This window comes from Nomascus leucogenys, chromosome 6 (assembly GCF_006542625.1).
Source record: "Nomascus leucogenys isolate Asia chromosome 6, Asia_NLE_v1, whole genome shotgun sequence".
Lineage (NCBI taxonomy): Eukaryota > Metazoa > Chordata > Mammalia > Primates > Hylobatidae > Nomascus > Nomascus leucogenys.
The window spans coordinates 95751989-95771184 of record NC_044386.1 but is presented as its reverse complement, the minus strand read 5'-3'; positions in this window follow the sequence as shown (position 1 = coordinate 95771184).

Genomic DNA, 19196 nt, shown 5'->3' with positions numbered 1-19196 from the left:
GAACTCCTGACCTCGTGATCCGCCCGCCTCGGCTTCCCAAAGTGCTGGGATTACAGGCGTGAGCCACCGCGCCCGGCAACTGGACAGGCTCTCGTTACAGTTTACCACCCGTTGGCCAATAGGCCATTTCTTGCGTCTTTAGTCAACAGTCCCCCAAAGAGCGCTCACCCTGAGTGTGTGCGGGCGGGTCAGGGGTTGGGGGATGCTGCATTTGAACGCATGTGTTTATGTAAGTGGGGGACAAGAACAAGGGGGTGGGTGTCTGTGCCTCAGGCTGTGCCAGGCCACCTGTGTGACCTCAGGCATCTTATTTTAATTCTCCTTCCCTCAGTTTCCTCATCTGTAAAATGGGGGTATAATAATTGTAGCTATCTCTATTACATAATAATTAAACAAACTGTTCTCTGGAAAGGGCTTAGAGCAATACCTAGCACAGAGTAAGCGCTCCATATGTGTTAATTATGACAATTATGACTGTGGCTGTATCTTTATATTGGGAGCCTCTGCCCACCCTGCCTGCTTGTGTCTGGGTGGGGAGGGGAGGTCTAAGTATGTCTCAGTGTGTGTCATCTGATGATTTCTTTGTGTATTGCGATGTGTGCTTGCTCTGTGTGTGTCTGCTATGTAGATGGGGTTTGGAGATGTGTGGTCTGTGCATAGACTTTGTGTACAGGTTATATCTGTGAATGTGGGTGCACAGTCAGAACTGGGAGGGGACTCTTGGTGTGTGTGTCTGCATGCGGAGTGAGGAGGTGCGTCTGGCCCAATGGCCCTACCCTCAGGTGACCCTGGACTAGGCCTGGCACCCAGCACCTACTAGGTCTTGCTCACCAGGCCGGGAGCAAGCAAATCTATAATTCAGGGGTTCAGACAGCTGGCCGGGAGGGGGCAGCTCCAGGCTGGAATCGTAGGCCCAGCTTTTAACCCTTTCCTGCCCAGAGAAACTCTTCCTTCCCGTCCAAGAAAACCTGTCCTTTGAGACTTCACTAGGGAGATGGGATTTGGAGAGGGTCACCCCTCCTGGGATGCTAGGAAGCCAGGTCAAAACAAATATTTGTTCAGGGCCGCCATGTGCAAAGTCCTTGTTGTTAGCCTATTAGGTCTTAAAAGTAATGCCATGTGGTGGGTAGTATTGGGCCCCTCCAATCCTGGAGGAAACTGAGGCTCAGAGAGGGGAAGTTACTGCCTCAGGTCACAGGTTAAATAATTGCTGGCATTGAACCCAGGTCTATCTGGCTCCATCTCGCTTGCTTTTTTCACTGTGCCATTGAAGAGCCACATGAGTGTAGCTCCACCATTCACCCATTTCACATCTCTGGAGCTATAAAACCAGGGATCCATTTCAAAATCACTCCATGTGTGACTTCTGGTCACAGCCACCCCTGAGAGACCAGCACTGAGATGGGAGAAGAAAATACCTGCACCTGCTGGGCACAGCCACGGGCACCATTGACGTGGCCCTACCCTGGTCCTCTGCCTCCTGGCTGCTCCCTTCTCAGGTATGGAGGGGCCACACCCTCTCCACATCCCAGGTTGGCACGCAGGAGATCTGGGTGCCTCCTATTCTGGGTCTTAGAGCACTTTCTCCTTATCAGGAACAGCAGCTTGAGCTCCATAGCTATGCTTTATCCCATAAAACTAGCCTGTACTGGGGAGAGTTCAGAAGCACAGAGAAGTCTCCGTGACTATTTTCTCCCCAAAACCTCCTCTACCACATCACTCACAAAGGCACAGCCCCATGCACAATGTCCAGCCAACACAGAGGAAGCTGTTGCTCGTGTGGGAGCATCAGTCCTACTGTGAATATCAGAAAGGAAACTGAGGCCTGGTGACCTGTTACCCAGCATGTGACGGAGATGGAGCCGGAAGCCAGGTCCCCTGACCCAGGCCAGACCTCTTCCTGCTGGAGTCCCTCTGGATGAACTTCTGCTGTCCAGGGCTGAGACCTTGCTGCCCAGCTTAAGTCACTAGACCAGGCTTCTCCTCTTGCTCCAGCCTCCATCCCCCTCCATTCTCCCGCCCCACTCCCAAAGGCTTTTACTCTTCTCCAAAGGTAGTTGGAGATGTTGAATACAGCAGGCCAGAGACAGCCTCAGCATCCACATCTTCACCCACCACAGGCATCTGAGAACTTGCTTTTGGGATAGGGACGGCGCACCATGTTTCAAAGAAGAAACTAAGGCTTGGGGGCAGGAAGAAACCTGGCAAGTCAAGGTCAGGCTTCAGGCTTCCTGACATCCGAGACCCATGCTCTCTCTCCCCAGCCTTGCCTGCCTCCCCAACCCCAGATTCCCTTAGAGCAAACAGGTACCCACAGGCACTGCTGGGCCCCTCTCCCTCCTTCCTGAGCCCCCTTCTCTCTTCCCTAAGTTACTGAGCACGTGCTGTAGCTGGGGCTCTGGGCTAAGCAGCCGTATGAGGTCTCATTAAAGTGCCCACCAATCTCCTGAGCAGGAATGGCCACATAATTTGCAGATCCCATTGCAAGATAAAAATGCACGACCCTTTGTTTAAAAAATTATTAAGAATTTCAGGCCAGGAGCAGTGGCTCACACCTGTAATCCCAGCACTTTGGGAGGCCAAGGTGGGCGGATTACGAGGTCAGGAGATTGAGACCATACTGGCTAACATGGTGAAACCCTGTCTCTACTAAAAATACAAAAAAATTAGCCGGGCGTGGTGGTGGGCACCTGAAGTCCCAGTTACTCGGGAGGCTGAGGCAGGAGAATGGTGTGATTCCAGGAGGCAGAGCTTGCAGTGAGCCGAGATCACACAACTGCACCTGAGCCTGGGCAACACAGCGAGACTCCGTCTCAAAAAAAAAAAAAAAAAAAAAAAAGAAACGGGGGAGGGATAGCATTAGGAGATATACCTAATGTTAAATGATGAGTTAATGGGTGCAGCACACCAACGTGGCACATGTATACCTATGTAACTAACCTGCACCTTGTGCACATGTACCCTAAAACTGACAGTATAATTTAAAAAGTTTGAGTATGTATGTATGTGTATGTGCATGTACATGCACAGAAAAAAATCTTGAAATATAATCATCAAAATTTTCAAAAAAAAAAAATAATAATAATGGCCAGGGGCAGTGGCTCACACCCATTATCCCAGCACTTTGGGAGGCCAAGGCAGGTGGATCAATTGAGGTCAGGAGTTTGAGACCAGCCTGGCCAACATGGAGAAACCCTGACTCTACTAAAAATACAAAATTTAGCCAGGTGTGGTGGTGCATGCCTGTAGTCCCAGCTACTCGGGAAGCTAAGGCATGAATCACTTGAACCTGGGAGGCAGAGGTTGCAGTGACCCAAGGTCGCGCCACTGAACTCCAGCCTCGGTGACAGAGAGAGACTCTGTCTCAAAAAAAAATAAAATAAATAAAAATAAAAATTCAAGACAGCAATGGCAGAGCATCAAACCAAGTGTGTCTTACCCCTCCATGCACGGGGTTTCTGTGAAGTTGGTCCTGCCTCTGAGGCAGGTCCTAATATCATCTTTCAGCCACTGAGAAATAAATAAACCAATAACCTTCACAAGTTAACACAACTAGTAAAGAGATGGGACTGCAACTGAGACTCAATCCCACACCCCACAGCCATCCGTGAGACTCAGACCCACACCCCACAGCTGTGCATGAGACTGGTTATGAACTGTAGTACTTGAGTGTGTCCAGATGGGAATAGTTTTGTTTGTTACTTGGGTTATCATGGACATATGCCAAGATGATTCTGTATTAAAACCAACCAACCCATAATCTATAGTACTCTTGTCCTGAGGGGATCAATGGGGAGTAGCCAGTGGGGAGGAGATAAAAAGACCACATGGGGTCATTACACAAGGAGGAGAAAAATTAACCCTTTAAAAATATATATATGGAGCTGGATGCAGTGGCTCCCTCCTGCAATCCCAGCACTTTGGGAGGGCAAGGTGGGTAGATTGCCTGAGCTCAGGAATTTGAGACCAGCCTGGGCAACATGGTGAAACCCCATCTCTACTAAAATATAAACAATTAGCCAAGTGTGGTGGTGCACACCTGTAATCCTAGCTACTCAGGAGGCTCAGGCAGGAGAATCGCTTAAACCCAGGAGGCGGAGGTTGCAGTGAGCCAAGATAGCATCATTTCACTACAGCCTGGGTGACAGAGGGAGACTCCATCTCAAAATATATATATATATATATACGTATATATATATGGAGGCTGTCATTTCTTTCCAAATCACATTCTGAGGGTAGCCCAAGGATACCCTCCCAAGCCCAGATCTTAGGAGGGGATGAGGCCATGGGAAGGAGCTGTGCCCAGTGGCTTTGGGGGAAAGCTGTATCTTCCTCATCTTTCCAGAAGGGGGAACCCGGGCTGGCTAGCGTGGCCTGGAAGTGGTTCTGAGCAGTTTGGCCAAAGGCACTGGCATATTCCCAGCCATGGGGCTTACCTTCTAGTGTTCTGCTTTCTTCTAGAAATACTTCTCCTCTTGCCGAGATCCAGGTCCTGGGCAAAATGAGAAAGAAAGGGAAGGAAGGAGGCACAGACTGAGCTCCAAAGGGAATGGATTCCCTGAAGCAGGACTGGACGCCTTTTTTGCAGAGAGGCCAGCCTCTTGCCAAATGGGACAGGTTTGCAGCTGAGGCCCTGGATGGACGAGTGCCCTTCACTGAGACAGGCAGTAGCAGAGACGGGAAAGATGAGGCAGGAAGGTGCGGGTCGGCACTGTGAAGAGGCTGCAGTAGAGCCATGACCTGGAGCTACCACAGGACACAAAGGGCGGGTGGTGCACGGAGCAGGGTGAGGAGCCTGTGGTGTCTCTTCCAAGCCATGGAAGATTAGCTGGATTCTTCCAGACACAAAAGGAGCAGGAAGGGCTCCTAGGAAGAGGGAACGGTCTGGCAGACAGAAGGAGGCAGTGTGTGAATCAAGTGCTTTTGGGGGAAAATGTGGGCAGCTAGGAGAGGCTGGAGCCAGAGGTGACTATGGGCAGTGGCACAAGCAGAGTCATGGAGGCTGGGAGAACCCATAGCCACCCCAGGCAGACCCACATGGCTGGACGGTCAGGGAGGAAGCAGCAGGTGCAAAAGACAGAAAGAGTTATTTGGGTGAGCGTGGGAAGCTCAAGTGCCACGCTGAGGAGCTTGGAGGTGATTCTCTTGGAAAAGGGGAAACCTCCCATTGCCTGGCTGAAGAGATTTAGGTGGGGAAATGGTATGAACACAGCTATGCTGTGGAAAGAGGAACATTTAGATGTGACAAGCAAGACAAGCAACAACAAGGACATGTGTCAGGAGTGCTGGGAGGAGACGGGACCAAGGAGGATGGCGTGCATGTTGACTTGACAAGTGGCTCCTCTCTCTTGCCCAGAAATGGGCAGGACAGGGGGAAGGCTGGTTTGGGGGAGGGTGTGAATGGGTGATAAATTAATCTCAACCATTGACATGGGGTGAAGGAATAATTTCTATTTGTAATCCTGAGGATGGTGGAAAAGAATACCCCTTACTTGTGACTTACGGATATTGTTAAATATATTGAAAAATACATCTGGGTTGAGATCCAGTTAGCAGGATTCCAGAGAACAATGCTGCTTTGTGAATTGTACCATCCCAGAGTGGGAGTGACTTCAGGTTTTTCGTTGTGCACCAATGCTCCAGCACCTGCGAGTCAGTAAACATGAGCGTGGTTATCAGAACTATCCTGACCCATGTGCTCCTTGCATTTCTCTTTAGCAGTACTTCTAGATTCAAATTTTCCCAGCAGGAAAACTGAATATTGTAATAAACTCCTCTGTCCTGCACAGATGTGTGTGGATTTAGGTTTTGCAGACTTTGCGGGCTGGTTACATCCCCTTTATCAGTCAGAGATGCTTGCCTTTATGATATTAAAACAAATGAAAAACGCCTTATCATATATTCTCAAACATGAGATTATCTCTTCATAAAGTTATTGTCCTTTTAAAGGCTTTTAGGGATGCCATTTATTCTCTCCAACATGTACTCTTAAGAAGCTAAATGTGTGGTTTTTTTCTTATAACAAGGACCAATCATTCTTGTTCTAGTTTGTCTATTCATCACCTTGCAACAGCTCTAACAAAAGTCCATCAAGCAACCATTTCTCAAAAGAATCTCCAGCAGATCCTCTTTCACTGGGAAACATCTCCTGGAGGTTAGAGTTACCGGTAAATTCCAAAAATAGATAATAAATGAGATAATAGAATCTGGGTTGTCACCTCTTGTCCAATGGGATTATCTGATGTCTAATCATGGACAGATTGTGATTTATGTGATTGTAGATGGGGCATTAATCCGATTCAGGAGGGAATCCAGTCGGATTTTCATCTGCTCCGAAAGTGTAATTGGTTTGGAGGTGGGAGAAAAGCAGCTTGTACCAGATTTTGCCGCATCCCTGTGATGAGGTCTATTTTGATCAGCTTGAGTTATGGACAATATAAATTATTTATAGCAGCTTTAGACATGCCTTATGCTTGTAAAGACCTTCAGAACAAAGTAATAATGCTCCTCTTGCCGTTGGAGGAATGAATCTTATTCAGCTAAATGCCGGTGCCCACAGCTTATAAAAAATCAAGAGGGAGAAAAGATGAATGGCCTGTCGGTCCATCACCAAATACTGACCAAACATTACAAGAGTCAAGAGGTTGAGCGAGGCCCAGGAGAGGAGGCCAACTGCTGTATGAAGAATGGTCCTGGCCCTCAAGGGGTTTCACTCTGATTGGGAAGATAAGACCCAGATTCAGGAAAGCACAGGCAACCAAAGAAGACAGCAGGTGGGGAGGAGAATTCCGCATGAAGTAGACAAGCTTCCTGAAGGACATGGAGTTGGAGTTGGGTCTTAAAAGGTGAGAAGGCTTAAAATGTGGCCTGTGTAGGAGGAGGGAGAGTACTGGGAGCAAAGGCAGGAATGCAGGCATGCTGTGGACACAGGGAGGACCCTGGGTTAGAGTGGAGGTTAAGGGAAGGTGCTGTCATTTACTAAGCAACTGCTATGTGCTGGGTGCTGGCTGGGACTGCATTTACCTCATTCAGTCCTCACATAGCAGCAGAGTGATTTTGGCTAAAAGATAGCCCTGCTAAAAGTGGCATTAGGCTGGAGCAGTGACTCACGCCTGTAATCCCAGAACTTTGGGAGGCCAAGGCAGGTGGATCACTTAAGGCCAGGAGTGAGAGACCAGCCTGGCCAACATGCAAAACCCTGCCTTTACTAAAAAAAAAAAAAAAAGAAAAAAAAAAGAAAAAATTAGCAGGGCGTGGTGGTACATGCCTGTGGTCCCAACCACTTGGGAGGCAAAATCAGGAGAATCGCTTGAACCCGGGAGGCGGAGGTTGCAGTGAGCTGAGATGGCACCACTGCACTCCAGCCTGGATGACAGAGCGAGACTCTGACTCCAAAAAAAAAAAAAAAAAAAAAAAGAAAGAAGAAAAGAAAAAAAAAGTGGCATTAACCAGGAATGAGTTGGCTCAAACAACAAGCAGAGAGGTAGGGCAGCCCCAGAGATGAATGACTCAGTGACCCAATGATATCAACAGGTCCTTTTTTGTTTTTCTGCTCTACTGTCCACAGATGCAGTCTCATTTTAAGGATGGTTCTTGTGGTCACAAAACAGCTGCCAAAATACCCAGGACCATATGCTCCCTCGGAGAAGCTGGCTTTTTTTCAGAATCCCCCAGGAAACCTCTTTTCTGTTCCATTAGCCCAAATTGGCTTAGATGTGCCATTTCTGAAGCATCACTGGCAAATAATTTGGGATTCTCTTATTGGTTTAGATCAGTCAGCACAGGTACATGCACTCCACCAGTAGGTACTAATAAATGTTCAAGAACTGGGTCTCTGCGGCTGGGTGCAGTGGCTCATGCCTCTAATCCCAGAACTTTGGGAGGCTGAGGCGGGTGGATCACTTAAGGTCAGGAGTTTGAGACCAGCCTGGCCAACATAGTGAAACCCTGTCTCTACTACAAATACAAAAATTAGCTGGGCGTTGTGGTGCACACCTTTAATCCCAGCTACTCTGGAGGCTGAAACAGGAGAATTGCTTGAACCCTGGAGGCAGAGGTTGCAGTGAGCAGAGATCATGCTACTGCACTCGGCCTGGGTGGCAGACCAAGATGCCGTCTCAAAAAAAAAAAAAAGAAAAGAAAAGAAATGCAATGGCTGGTCGGGCATGGTGGCTCACACCTGTAATCCCAGCACTTTGCGAGGCCAAGGCGAGTGGATCACTTGAGTCCAGGGGTTCAAGTCCAGCCTGGGCAACATGGCAAAACCCCATCTCTTAAAAAAATGCAAAAATTAGCCACCACAAAAAATAGCCTGGCATGGTGGCGCACACCTGTAGTCCCAGCTACTTGAGAAGCTGAGGCAGGAGGATAGCTTGAGCCCGGGAGGCGGAAGTACAGCGAGCTGAGATCACATAACTGCACTCCAGGCTGGGTGACACAGACTCTGTCTCAAAAACAACAACAACAACAAAAATGCAATGGCTGTTTATTATTTATGACAAAGGCGCTGATACCCTTACAAGCCTTAATGTGTTAAGAACTCAAATATCAATAGGAAAATGGTGAATGCTAATACTAATGGAAAAAGGGGCAAGAAGAAAAATGTAATCAATAACACATAAAAACCTGTAGTTTTGTTAGTTATATTAATTATCTACGCTGCATAACAATTACCGCAAACTCAGTAGCTTAAAATAACACCCATTCATTATCTCACAGTTCTATAAATCAGAAGGCTGGGTAGCTTCACCACTTTCTCTGCTCAGGGTGTTACAGGGCAGAAATCGACCTGTTAGCTGGGCTGCATCCTCAGAGGGAGGCTTGGCTAGGGAAGGATCTGCTTCCGAGCTTTCAGACTGGTGGCAGAATTCATTTACTTGCAGCTTCATTTCATGACAGCTTGCTTCTTTAAGGCCACAGTGAGCTTCTGCTGCCTTGAGTTTCTAATGTCAAGGAGTCCTTTGAAAGGACTCGCCTGATTAGGTAAGGCCCACCTAGAATAATATTTTTTTATTAACTCCAAGTCAGTTCATTAGGAACTTTTATTACATCCACAAAATCTTTTCACTTTTGGAATATTCTAGTCTTGTTTCTAAACAAGTCATAGGCATTCAAGGGGGGGTATTATCCAAAGATGTGACTCATTGGGGGTCACTTCCGGGCGTGTTCACCACATAATAATCAAAGGAAAGCAAATTAAAGCATTGTGAACGGCCATTTTTGATCTGTCACACTGACAAGGATTTTTTTTAAACCCCAAACCTGAAAATTCCCAGTGTTGGTAGAGTGTGGGAAAATTGCCCCTTTCATAGCCTGTTACAAGGAGTGTCAAATGATACAACATTCTGAAAAGCAGTTTGGAAAAATTTGCCAAAGCCTTAAAACTCTAATCTCTTTGATTCAGCAAACCTTCTGCTAGAAATTATCCTATGGAAGTACTTATGGATAATATACACAAACATTTAACCACGGGATTCTACACTGAAGCTTTTTTTTTTTTTTTTTTTTTTTTTTGAGACAGGGTCTCACTTGATCACCCAGGCTGGAGTGCAGTGGTGTGATATTGGCTCACTACAACCTCCACCTCCCAGGTTCAAGGAATTCTCATGCCCCAGTCTCCAGAGGAGCTGGGACTGCAGGTGCATGCCATTATGCCTGGCTAAATTTTGTATTTTTACAAAATACAAAAGATGGGTTTTTGCCATGTTGGCCAGGCTGGTCTTGAACTCCTGGCCTCACGTGATCCACCTGCCTTGGCCTCCCAAGTGGTTGGATTACAGGCGTGAGCCACCGCACCCAGCCTGAAATCTCTTTTCTAAGCACTGAGAACATAGCCACGAACAAGAGACATAAATTCCTGCGCTGCCTCATGGAAGTGGAGGGTCTGGGACAATCTGTGAGACCAGGGATGGTATCAATCTCCCCTCCTATCTCTCCACAGAACTAGCAGAGGAGAGCAAGTTTTGGCCCTGAGCTACTGAACCATTAAGTCTTCAGGTGCCCTGGAAATGCCAGCCAAGGGCATTAGAGGGAAAGACAGACATCCAGTGAAACTTCACTTAGTGTCTCTTGGGCACCTGCGGGTGCTTCAGCATCAGAGAAAGTTCTGGTGTCCATTTCTGTCCCTGGGTATATTGGAAAGATATGCATGTTTTATTAAGCTCAGAATAATAATTCAATATTTGTATATAAATCCGAAGCTTCGCTTCAGCATTATGAAGGCTAGTGAGATGCAAGGCTAATTTGATAATGTAGGCAAATTCCTTTGCCATTAATCCCATGAATCATACATGTCTCCTCTAAGAGCCTGAAATATGAATATTTTAGTACAAGCAAAATATCAATAAAGTAAAGTCTCACTAATTGGGACAAACCAGGAGAAGTCAGACTACATTAGAAAATATTTTGAACTCGAGGTCACCGTTTTTATAGTACATACATGTTTATATGTAGATTATATTAAACACCCATAAAATTAACAAAGTGTATGCATCATTGTCAAATAGCTGCTTTCACACAGAGATAAAGAGCCTGGGAATTTAAAAGCTTATTTGTTAGTACGCCTATGGATGCAGCTAATGTCTGAAAGAACAGTTTTGGAAAATAGATAAAACCACCCATGCACAACTGTGGATACCTTCAATTTACTAGTATATATTTTTCTCACAGACGATTATAATGGCTGTCTTCATTCCAGTTGGGATTCTTAATTTAAGTTTTCAGCTTCTAAACTGCAAACTGTAGAGTCCACCAACTTGTAACTGTCACATTTTGCAGGGCGGAGGAATCCCCTTCTTTCCCAAGTGTGAATTACTTGGATTATGTCAGTACCTTAAATTAGCAAGGACTCCTTTTGTTCTTCAACTTTTATTTTAGATTTTTGCAGTTTTGTTACATGGGTATATTGCTTGATGCTGAGGTTTGGGGTACAACTGATCCAATCACCCAGGTAGTGAGCACAGTACCCAACAGTTGTTCAACCCTTCCTTCCCGCCCTCCCTGCCCCACAGTAGTCCACATTGTCTATTGTTGCCATCTTTATGAAGGACTCCTTTTTAAATTAAATTTTATTTTTTTGAGACACAGTCTTGCTCTGTTGCCCAGGCTGGATGGAGTGCAGTGGTGCGATCACAGCTCACTGCAGCCTCGGCCTCTCAGGCTCAAGTGGTCTTCCCACCTCTCAGGCTCCCAAGTAGCTGAAACCACAGGTGCACATCACTACACCCAGAGGATTTTTGTATTTTCTGTAGAGACGGGGTTTTGCCCTGTTGCCCAGGCTGGTCTCGAGCTTCTGGGTTCAAGTGATTCTCCTCTCTCAGCCTCCTGAGTAGCTGGGACCACAGGTGCTCACCTCACTGTGTTGCCCAGGCTGGTAACTACTGAGTGAGGTTATGAAAGACTGCAGCTTTGGCCAGGCGTGCTGGCTCACGCCTGTAATCCCAGCACTTTGGGAGGCCAAGGTGGGTGGATCATGAGGTCAGGAGATTGAGACCATCCTGGCTAACATGGTGAAACCCCGTCTCTACTAAAAATAGAAAAAAAATTAGCCGGGCATGGTAGCGGGCACCTGTGGTCCCAGCTGCTCGGGAGGCAAAGAGCCGAGATTGTGCCACTGCACTCTAGCCTGGGCGACAGAGCGAGACTCTGTCTCAACAACAAAAAAAAAAAAAAAAAAAAAAAAAAGAAAGACTGCAGCTTTATCCTGGTCTCCTCACTCCCCACCCCCTTTCTTTCTCTCTGAAAGAAGCTGTATGGAGAGGTCCATGTGATACAGAATTAAAGCCTCCTGCCACAGCCACATGTGTGAGCTTGGAATGAGACCTCCTGTCTCACTTGAGTCCTCAGAGACCACAGCCCTGGCTGATGTTTTCAATGCAACCTCATGAGAGACCGCAAGCCAGAACCACCCAGCTAAACTACTCCATGAATCCTGACCCTCACAAACTGTGTATGATAATAAATGTCTCAAGCTGCTAAACTTGAGGGGTAATTTGTTACACAGCAATAGATAACTAATAAAACATACAATCCCACACATTTCTCACCTAAACCCTGTGAGAGGCCAGGCACAGTGGCTCTCGCCTGTAATCCCAACATTTTGGGAGGCCAAGGCGGGCAGATTGCTTGAGGCCAGGAGTTTGAGACCAGCTTGGCCAATGTGGTGAAACCCTGTCTCTACCAAAAATACAAAAATTAGCTGGGCGTGGTGGTACACACCTGTACTCCTAGCTACTTGGGAGGCTGAGGCATGAGAATTGCTTGAACCCAGGATACAGAGGTTGCAGTGACCCAAGATCATGCCACTGCACTCCAGCCTGGATGACAGAGCAAGACTAGCTCTAAAAAAAAAAAAAAAAACTCTATAAAGAAGGTATTAGCCTCACTCTTTTTTTTTCTTTTTTGTTTTTTCCTTTTTTTTGTTTGTTTGTTGGTTTTTTGTTTTTTTGTTTTTTTGTTTTTGAGACAGGGTCTGGCTCTGCCACCCAGGCTGGAGTGCAGTGGTACGATCATAGCTCAGTGTAGCCTCGGCTTCCCGGGCTCAAGTGATTCTCCCACCTCAGCCTCCTGAGTAGCTGGGACTACAGGTGCACGCCACCAAGCCCAGCTAATTTTTGTAGAGACAGGGTTTCGCCATGCTGCCCAGGCTAGTCTCGAACTCCAGAGTTCAGTCAATCCACCCACCTCTACTTCCCACAATGCTGCTATTATAGACGTGAGCCACCATACCCAGCCTAGCCTCACTTTTTTCCCAATGAAGACACAGAAGATCAGTGAGATTAAGGAACTGTTACAAAACTTCTGGGCTTAACACAGAAAAAAATGGATACAAACCCAGGTCAGGCACCTGCTATCTCTGAAAAAACAAAATAATCACACTTCTCTTGCTCAAATAATCTTACCATTAGTCTGTCACTCTGTTATCATTTGGGATTTCAACATCTGGTAATAATAAGAGTAGTAATTATTAAAAATATACCATGGGAAGCTGTTTGTGTAACCCATAAATGTTCAAGGTTTCACGGTCATGATTTTCAAATAGAGAAATGACAACATGTGGGAAGCGAAGCGATAACTTGAAAGGAGAATCGGAAACGGGCACAGTCAAAATCATCTGCGGTTATTTTTAGCACAAAGAAAGAACTCCTGTTGGCAGACATTGCTAAAAAGGTAGGTCCATTTTCATCTGTGGTATTTAGAAAGGCACAACGTCATTGCAAAATAATTGCTTATTAAGAACACAAACGGGCCTTGAAAATATGAAGCAGGTTTTAGAAATATAGACCCATTTCTACATGGCCCATACAGAAATGGCGGAAGGGACTATCCAGAAGCAGCGCCCTGGGGTCCAATCTCCATCAGCTTCCAAACGGTTAGTAGCAACAGCGGGTCTGCTGTGCACATGCAACTTCCAAACACATCCCTGCACTTCCCCGCCTATTCAGAAGTTCTGGAGCCGCTATAGAAAGCCGTGTAACTCAAGCCATGCAGATGGATAACAGAATTGCAGGGTGTTGAGCATATTAAATTAGGTGTAAAGCAGCAGTTTTCACTCACGGAATCCTGAAACGCTGGTGGGTCAAGGTTGGTGTGTGAGACATGTTACAAGGCCTTTGTAATTATTAACAGTTAAGGCACTGGCCTTTTCAAATGATTTATTTTTTGTTTTTAAAGACAATGTAAAAGAGAGGACTTATCATAACATCCCTCATCCTCACAGGATATGTGTGTCTTGTGTATCAATTTTATTGAGATAAAATAAATAAATAACATACATCCTATGCAATGTACCCACTTAAAGTGTATAATTCAATGGCTTTTAGCATATTTACAGAGCTGCATCACCATCATCACAATCAATTTTGGGACGTTTTCATCATGTCCAAAAGAAAGCCCATGCCCATTAGCAGTCACTCCCCATCCCTCAGTCCATCCTCCCAGCCCGAAGCACCTACTTTCTGTGTCTATAGATTTGCCTATTCCAGATGTTTCACAAAAATGGAATTAATACAATATGTTGTCTTTTGTGACTGCAGTCTTTCACTTATATTGTTTTCAGGGTTCATCTATGTGGTAGCATGCATCAGTAGTTCATTCCTTCTTATTACTGAATTAAAATATTCTGTTTTATGAATATAACACATTTTGCTTATCTATTCATCAGTTGCTAGACATTTGGGTTATTTTAACTTTTTGGCTATTGTGGATAATGTTGCTATGGATATTTGGGGTTTTCATTGTTGTCGTTGTTGTTGTTTCTGAGATGCAGTCTCACTCTGTCGCCCAAGCTGGAATGCAATGGCGTGATCTCGGCTCACTGCAACCTATGCCTCCCGAGTTCAAGTGATTCTCCTGCCTCAGCCTCCCGAGTAGCTTGGATTACAGGCACGCACCACCACGCCTGGTTAATTTTTGTATTTTTAGTAGAGATAGGGTTCTGCTATGTTGTCCAGGCTGGTCTTGAACTTACCGGTTCAAGTGATCCGCCCACCTTGACCTCCCAAAGTGTTGGGATTACGTGTGTGAGCCACCATGCCCAGCCTGCTATGGACATTTGTGTGCAAGTTTTAATGGGACATATATTTTCAATTCTCTTAGATGTATACCTAGGAGTGGAATTGCTGAGTCATATGGTAACTCTATGTTTAACATTTTGAAGAACTGCCAGACTGTTTACCAAACCAGCCACACCATTTATGTGGGTTCCCCAGCAATGTATGAGGGTATCAATTTCTCAACATCCTCGACAATACTTTGCTAGGAGACATGGGGTGATAGGGGTGTGATGGCTAAAGAGTCAGAAGTTTCTTTCTGAGGTGATGAAAACATTCTCAAACATTGTTGATGATGGTCATACAACTCTGTGAATATACTAAAAATCGTTGATTTATATACATTAAATGGGTAGCTTCTATGGCTTGTGAATTATATCTCAATAAAGATTATTTAAAACAATCAATCAAACAAAAGCAGCAAATGCCAGAGGGGTGAGGAATGAGGAGAGAGAAGTGCAGGCCAATCTGAGGCTTTATAAGTGCATCTGCTCATCCGGTCATCCACTCATTCATTTGTTCATTCATGAAGTATGCATTGAGTACCTGCAGGTACCAGACATTGTTCTAGGTGCCAGGGATGCAACAGTGAATAGAACAAAGTCCTTGCTCTGAAAAATTAAACATAGTAAGGGAATGGAAGAAATATGGAAGGTGGTCAGGAAAAGCCCATCCCAGGGGGGCATAGTAGTATTGAAGCTAAGACCTGAATGAAGAGTGGCAGCCAACCATGTAGAAGATCTGGAGCAAAAGCATTCTAAACAGAAAGAACAGCAAATGCAAAGGCCCTCAAGGCACGAGCATGCTTTTTTTTTTTTGGCAGGGTCTCACTCTGTTACCCAAGCTGGAGTGCAGTGGCACAATCCTAGCTCACTGTAACCCTGAACTCCTGGGCTCCAGCGATCTTCCCACCTCACCTTCCCAAGTAGCTAGGACCACAGGTGCACACTACCATGCCTGGCTAATTTTTTGTAGAGATGGGTTTTCGCCATGTTGACCAGACAGGTCTCTAACTCCTGGCTTCAAGTGATCCTCCCACCTCAGCCTCCTGAAGTGCTGGGATTATAGACATGAACCATCACACCTGGCCTAATATTATTTTAATTTTTTGAGCCATAGTCTCGCTCTGTCGCTCAGGCTGGAGTGCAGTGGTGTGATCTCAGCTCACTGCAATCTCTGCCTCCCGGGTTCAAGTGATTCACCTGCCTCAGGCTCCAGAGTGGCTGAGATTACAGGCAAGTGCCACCACGTCTGGCTAATTTTTGTATTTTTAGTAGAGATGGGATTTTGCCATGTGACCTCAAGTGATCCACCCACCTCGGCCTCCCTAAGTGTTGGGATTACAGGCATGAGCCACCATGCCCAGCCTGATATTCTAAACACATCACATAAGAATATATGTTGCATTTTGGCTGGTGGCAGTCGCTCACACCTGTAATACTAGCACTTCGGGAGGCCGAGGTGGGTGGATCACTTGAGGTCACATGGCGAAACCCTGTCTCTACTGAAAATACAAAAAATTAGGTGGGTGTGTTGGTGTGCACCTGTAATGCCAGCTACTCAGGGGGCTGAGGCAGGAGAATTGCTTGAACCTGGGAGGCGGTGGTTGCAGTAAGCCGAGATCATGCTACTGTACTCCAGCCTGAGTGACAGAGTGAGACTCTGTCTCAAAAAAACAAAAAGAACATATATTCCATTTTAAATTTTCTAAGTTTTTTGGATGGTTGTTTTCCTATGAGCTGGAAATACTGTGGTGAGTGCTTAGTTTGTCAACAAATATCATATTCTTTTAGCATAGCTATACTGTTATTGCATAAAAAAACACAATTACAAACAGAATAATTCACATTCCACTGGATTATTGTTCAGGCCTGTATATCAGCCCAGCTACTGCTTCTGCCCAGTTCTGCTGTCTCATCCCTCACACAGGTGTGGCCCCTAACTATCATAATGTATTCTGAACTTGTCTCCATCTTGCATCCAAGAGAAAGCAGGAGTGTGGGAGTGGTTGAGAAAACAGGTGGTAAGATGGGGGTTTGGAGCTGTATTACTCTTTACAAGACTGGCACTGAGGACCCCAACCCTGCTTGTAGCTGGAACAAGCCTTTGGCATAAGGTGGTATCCAATTGTTAAGACTTGCACTACTGGCAAATTGGGATGGGATGCTTGTGGAAGGGAATATGGGGGAAATAGTAAAGACAATGACATTGGGTGGCAATTGCTAAGCTCCATGCCCTTGATACAAAATTACAAAGGAGTAGGAATGATTAACAGGCAATTGAGAACCATGTATAAAAGCTATGGCCAGGCGCGGGGCTCACGCCTGTAATCCCAGCACTTCGGGAGGTCGAGGTGGGCGGATCACGAGGTCAGGAGATCAAGACCATCCTGGCTAACATGGTGAAACCCCGTCTCTACTAAAAATACAAAAAAAAAAATTAGCCAGGCGTAGTCGTGTGCCTGTAGTCCCAGCTACTCGGGAGGCTGAGGCAGGAGAATGGCGTGAACCCCGGAGGCGGAGCTTGCAGTGAGCCGAGATCGCACCACTGCACTCCAGGCTGGGAGACAGAGCGAGACTCCGTCTCAAAAAAAAAAAAAATAAATAAATAAAAGCTAGAGGACCTCCTTGACAGCACACAATGAGGCAAACTTCAAGGTTCTAACCTTTAAGGATCATTTTCGTCTTTATTTCACTAGTATTGTCCCTCCAGGAACCAGACGGAACCTGGAAGATGACAGTAGACTATCACAAACCCACAGAAGTAGTAGCCCTATTGCCGCCACCACACCGGTTTTGGTATCTTTGCTAGAGCAGATTAACACAGCCCCAGGTGCATTTTATGTGGACATTGATTTGGTGAATTGGTTCTTTTCTAGCCCTAGGAGAAAAGTGGATCAGAAACAGTATGCATTCACGTGGAACAAACAAGAGTCTACATTCACAGTATTGCCCCAGGGCTATGTTAACTTTCAGCATCTATGAATCACAATACAGCCTGAAGAGGTCTGGACCATCTGGACATACTGTAGAACATCGCATTGGTCTTTTACATCAATGACATTACATTGATTCAGCTGGGTGAAAAAAGTGGATAGCACATTAGAGGCCTTGGAGAATGACAACACAAGCACCTGCAGTATTGGAGCAAGGCCATGCCATCTGCAGTGGAGACTTATGTGCCTTTTGAGAAAAACTCCTGGTGTGCTACTGGCCTGATCATAGACACCAAGTGATCATATGCCAGGAATTACCCATCATGAGCTGGGTTCTGCCAAACCAACCGAGTCACAATACCAGGCAATAAGTAACAATGCATCCTAGGATGGAACTGGTACATCTGGGACTTAAGTAAGACCAGAAGGTACAAGCAAGTTCCATGAACTGGCAGCCTAGACCCCCATGAACACCACTACTACATCGGCACCCCTCCCCCGGTGCACCCTTCTGGTTGTATGTAGGATCCTTTATGACCAGCTGACAAGAGGAGGAAAAATCCTATACTTGGTCGATGGAGGGTCTGCTCAGTATGTGAGTTCAAGCTGAAAATACATGGCAGTTGTGCTATAGCCCCACTTAGGGACAGCCTTGAAAGACAATGGTGAAGAAAAATCTCCATGGGCAGAGATTCAGGAGGTGCACTTGGCCATCGACTCTTCCTGCACAGAGAGGCATCTCCAGCATAGAATATCTGTGTACTCAGTGGCAGTGAGGAATGGCCTACCTGGCTAGCCAGGGCCCTGGAAGAAGAAAGGCTGGAATGGAATATGGGGGACAGGGAGGTCTGGATGACAGGGAGGTCTGCATGAGGATAGGTGTCTGGAGTGGGCACCAAGTAGGAAGATGTTTGTATTACATGTTAACCATCCACCATTGAAAAGCCACCATGTAACTAAGAGGACAAAAATATCTGGGCCAGTTGACCTTAGTCGGCCTCTGTCATCAGCCACCTAGTGCTGGTACTAAGGGCACATGCATGAAATGACTACAGTGGCAGAGACAGAGGCAGTAGGAGCCTAATAGCATGGGCTCCCACTTACGCAGGCTGATTGAGCTACTGCTGCTGCTGAATGAGCCCCCAATATGGTACCATTCCTCCAGGAGACCAGCTGGCTCCATGGTGCAAGTTGACAACATGGAACCCTTTCTATCTGGGAAAAGGCAAGATTCATCCTAACCACATGGAACCCTTTTCATCTGGAAAAAGTCGAGATTCACCATGTCAAGAAAAACACATATATTCTGGGTACTGTTTACCTTTCCTGTCCTCAGGACCTTAGTCAGCACCACTATTTGAGGGCTTATCAAGTATGTGATGCACCGTCACAGGATCCCACATAACATCCCATCAGGCCAGGGACCCAATTTACTGCAATGGAGGTGCAGAAATGAGTCCGTGATCAGAGGATTCCCTAAGCGATTCACAGGCTGGATCATCCAGACACTACCAGCCTGATAGGATATCGGAATGGCTGCTGAAGGCCCACTGGAAGCAGCAGCTTGGAGGCAGCACTTGATAAGGGTGGGGTTCATCTTCTAGGATACTCCTTGAACCAAAGACCTTTATATAGTGCTGGGACCTGCAGGGTTAGAGGTCTTCATCCCCAAAGGGGGAATCTTTCACCAGAGGACACAGCAAGGATCCTCT